Source organism: Spea bombifrons, chromosome 1, assembly GCF_027358695.1.
Source record: "Spea bombifrons isolate aSpeBom1 chromosome 1, aSpeBom1.2.pri, whole genome shotgun sequence".
NCBI lineage: Eukaryota > Metazoa > Chordata > Amphibia > Anura > Pelobatidae > Spea > Spea bombifrons.
Window position 1 is genome coordinate 39,132,571 of NC_071087.1, and position 4,742 is coordinate 39,137,312.

Sequence of the window (4,742 nt, forward strand, 5' to 3'; positions counted from 1 at the left end):
CAATTCCACCATTAATTCTCAGCTTAATCATCAGCATCTTTTTGACATTTATGGTCAAAATTCACAAACTCGCTTAGTAAACCTTTTTCTAAATTTAAGTGTCGAGAACATGTGACCCCTGTTTTTCATATTATGTGCCCTCTGTAAATTAAAGTGGTTTACTTCGTCCCAACTTACAATAAATACAATGTTATAAGATGTGTTTTATTTTATCCTGAACATGAGTATCCAGCTATTGCGCAACGTTTTAAACTGACACATTACCATAACATAATCACAAGAGTTTGTTAAGGAGCCAGAAGCCGGCATTATTCTATTATTCCTTCTCCTATGTCAGAATCCAGCCATGGTTATGTCTGTTTTCAAGAACAAGTGTGGATATGCGATTATCCTCCACAATTGAGACACATAGCCTAGTTGATGCAAGTGCTTCCAGTCAATGTCACATTAGAGAGTGTCTCTAGAATGTAATCGTCAAATTGTCATCTGACAACCTAGCGTAAAAAGACATCTGTAATACCTTTTGCTGGGCCAGCATAGAGAGTCACATAAACTTGAAAGCTTATGTGCTTCTACAATTCTTCCACAATTGTATTCCAAGAATGTCTGTGTCACTAGCAAACATAGAATTCAGTAACAATAACCCAGTGCCCAGTGATAAAGGACACACCATTTGAGCCCTATCACTTGAAAAAAAAATTACTTAATGAATAAAATGTATTACATGATAAAAACAATTGTAATATCTATGGTATATGCTATTATTTTTTATCTTCTTTACAAGCTACAGTATAACAGCAAGTCATTAGCATTGAAACAAATGTTGTTTTTTACAGTTCTTCACTTTCATTAATAACTTCACTTTAGCTTTCATACTGTAGATGAAAATATGAAAAGCAAAATTAATGTTTAGTATTAAACTGAGATTGGATCGCTTTTATTAGCTCCACTAATACATTTAAAATAAATTAAAAAGCCTTCTTTATGGGTCTTGTTCAATGGAAAGCTGAATCAAATGAAGATGCAGGTTACATTTCTAAGAATTTGAATGTGAGCCAACTAGAAAGATTTACTTTGCTTACTAAGCTTGACATTTCAACATAATGAACAAATCCTTCAAAAGAAGAAAATTAGCTAGTGGTTCAATAAAGTGCATTATTTTCACCTCCTTGGAGAAATCATGCCTTTTTGTGTGATGTTACCTTTAAAATAAAATTGTGTTTGATCTTCTTTTACCATATAATTTGTATTGATTTTTTAGATTTTATATTAAGAAGTACAATACTTGGGGAAACTATATATATATATTAATATTTGAAATTTGAAGGTTGATTGTAATATTTTTCATTTTATATAACAGTGATGCATGCTTTGTGAAACAAATAAAACAAGGCAGAATTTTAGCAGGGTTTTATTTGTTTATACCCTGTGCTAATTTCCTTGCTGGTGAGAAGGAGGGATCACACCTATGGGATAGATTACCTTGTCCATAGGCTATTGTGAAACATAGTGGAGCTTACATGCAGGATTCAGATAGTGTGGGGTTATAGGTGCTCTCACACTTGTTGACACCCCAATAAAGAAAAAATAAACCTACATACACATATATACAGACACACTATATAGACAAAAGTATTGTCTGACCATTATACCAACAGGGACTTTGATGACATCATAAACATTAATATGTAGTTGGCCCCTTCTTTGCAGCTAGAACAGCTTCCACTCTTCTGGGAAAGCTTTCCACAAGATTTTGGAGAGTTTCTGTGGGAATTTTTGCTCATTCATCCAGTAGAGCATTTGTGAGATAAGGTACTAATGTTGGATGAGAAGACCTGGCTTGCAATCTCCATTCCAGTTCTTCCCAAAAGTGTTCAATAGGGTTGAGGGCTCTGTGCCGGCCAGGCAAGTTCTTCTACACCAAACTGAGCCAACCACTTTATGGACCTTGCTTTGTGCACCACTACAAGTATTGAAACACATCTCTTAATTATTGAAATCAGGGTTTTGGCTAGGGAAGGGAAAATTTCAGCATGCCAAGACATTTTCGACAATGCTATGCTTCCAACTTTGCGAGAACAGTTTGAGGCCAGTTTCTATTCCAGCATGACTGTGCCCCAGTGCACAAAGCAAGGTCCATAAAGACATGGTTGGCAACAAAAAGGTTAAGGGGGTTGCAACGCAATCTGCTTTTGTTGATTCTACTATTTTTTCTTGTAACATAGTAAGAGAACTTAAATTGCAAATAGCATGCGTGAATCCCAGACATACAGCCATATTTAATTTCACTGCTGGAGTTATGATTCCCTGTCCAGGATTTTAGTGTCTTAGTCATTTTAATTGTATAACTGACTACTTTTTACTGCTCACCATGTTTAGTGCTATTTAAATAAACAGTACAATATAATTAGACAAAGAATAATGGTAAAAAGAAAAAAAGAATGCAAGGTTAGAGTGGCACAGACAAAATCTAGACTAATGCCAGAACATTGCAGGTGCTTAATGAAGGCTGAAAAATTGAAGAAGTATGATAGAGATTAGAAATACGTTTTGGTTGGGAAAATATTCACCTTATCTGCCTCTTATCAAGCAACAGCGTAAATTCATCCACCTGGGAAATTTATACAGACGTAACTAATTAGCAAAACAAATGTCCTGGAGTCAAAATGTTCTATATATTTATTAATTTGGCTGTCTAATAAGAATATGGAAACAACTTCTAAAGAAAGGAAAAAAAATAGCTTGCGTTCCTCGCTATGCACCTTGAAAGGAACCCCTAATTGATTAGTCACTATTGATCAGATTGTTTAAAACAAGCTAAACTGTTACTTCATGTCATTCAACGCTTCTTAGACAGGAAAACTTTGAGACATAATGAAGTGTTCTGTCTGCAGAAATATTTTCCCAAACTTCCTCAGTTATTTTAAGCCATCAAGATTTTAAGGGCATTATACGAGAAAAATCCTACATGAACGTAGTGTATTTCTGATTTGTGGGATAAAAAAGAACACACAGTCTCCCTTCTGAAAAATCTAAAAGGGGAAGACTCCGGGTAAAGGAGAGAGTGACAGAGTAACCAGGGCTTACAAAGAGGTGTCACAGAAAAAAGGTTACAATGAAAACTGTCTGCAGACCCCAGTCAGGGCTGCAGTTGCCAGGAGGGTGAGTGAGCCAGGGACTTCAGTGTGCTTGCCCTAAACGTGGATGATCGCACACACAGAGCGCATATGACCCATACTCGTTTCACTTCAGTATGCTGCTAGGGAAACCATGAATGAATCAACACCCACTGATAACCACCAAGGAGCTGCTTGTTAACAGATCACTGTGATTGAAATAAGGGAGACCTTCACTATTCGAAAAGGACTGAGAGACTTACATGTTACTTTTGTAATGCAATTCATACCAAATGATGAATTTTATCTCCTCTATGTTATACAGAGTCTGTTATCACAGAGCTCCTTGCTGGGGTGGGGGTGATTGTCTTCTACCAGAGTATTAATATATTCTATATTCACTTCTGCTTATAGCTACAGTGGAATTAAAGGGACAGTCTGGGCCAGTGTTGAAGATGCCTGGAGGGGAGGTTATCACATGCAGGCAGAAAAGGGGAACATGTATGTGGAGGGATTTTGCAGAATCCATGCATTTTCAAAAAGGACACTAAACTACCTTAACAAAGCCACTCCGCTTAATGTGTCTTATATGATTCACAGTACAAGAAGCCTTGGCAATATTCACTATAACTGGTGCTTAATATTACTTGGTAGTACACATTTATTTATGTATGGGTAGTCTGTGTTTTGGGGCGCTGGTTTACTGGGTTGTTTTTTGGGACTATAGCCTTGTGCCAGCCTCCTCATATCCCCTGAGATATACTCAAAGGTAGTGAGTGAGTGAGTAAACAATTAAAATGTATGATGCTTGGAATGTGTAGAGGCATTAACATGAGGCCAGGTGAACCAATCATTTATGATGCCAAGTGGATCAATTTTTGTCTGGTTGTTAAATGCTACAACCATTTAGGGATATCACCGACTCCAAGTGGTCCGCCTCCTTGTGGACACAACTTGTACAGAAAACTAATCATTATTTGTATTCAGGGCCGGCCAAAGACTTAACGCCGCCTGGGGCGAAGTTTAAAATGACGCCCGCCCCCCCGCCGTCGCCGGGGGGGGCGGATGTAGGCATTTTAAACTTCGCCGACGCCATAATCTACCCCCCTTGTAATGCTGAGCGCCGGAAATTGACGTCACTTCCGGCGCTCTGCATTACAAGCCGGCACCGAGACCGAACAGGGAGACTCGCCGCAGAGGAGAGAGAGAGAGGGGCGCTGAGCGGGTAAGCGAAAACCACTCGGCGCCCCTCTCTCTCTCTCCTCCGCTTCAAAAAAAAAAAAAAAAGTGCCGCCCCTGCCCCAGTCGGCTCCATTGTAGGGCCGGCCCTGTTTGTATTCTAAAATTCCTGTTTTCAAACATTCAAAATACAATATATTTTGCTTTTTTGATGCTTTAAGAACATAATAATCTGTTCGTGTCTTCATTTTGCCCTCAAAATTGTACATGCAAAGTACTCTCTCTAGGCCAAAGGAAATATGTCATTACTTTTTAGTAATTCTGTACATTCACCATTATATTACCAATGTTTTTTTTTTTAAATTACATATAGTACAACTTAGTTAAGCCTTTTATACCCTCCATTCCATCTGATCTGTGAATTCTAAAATGCTTCATGTATTTCAG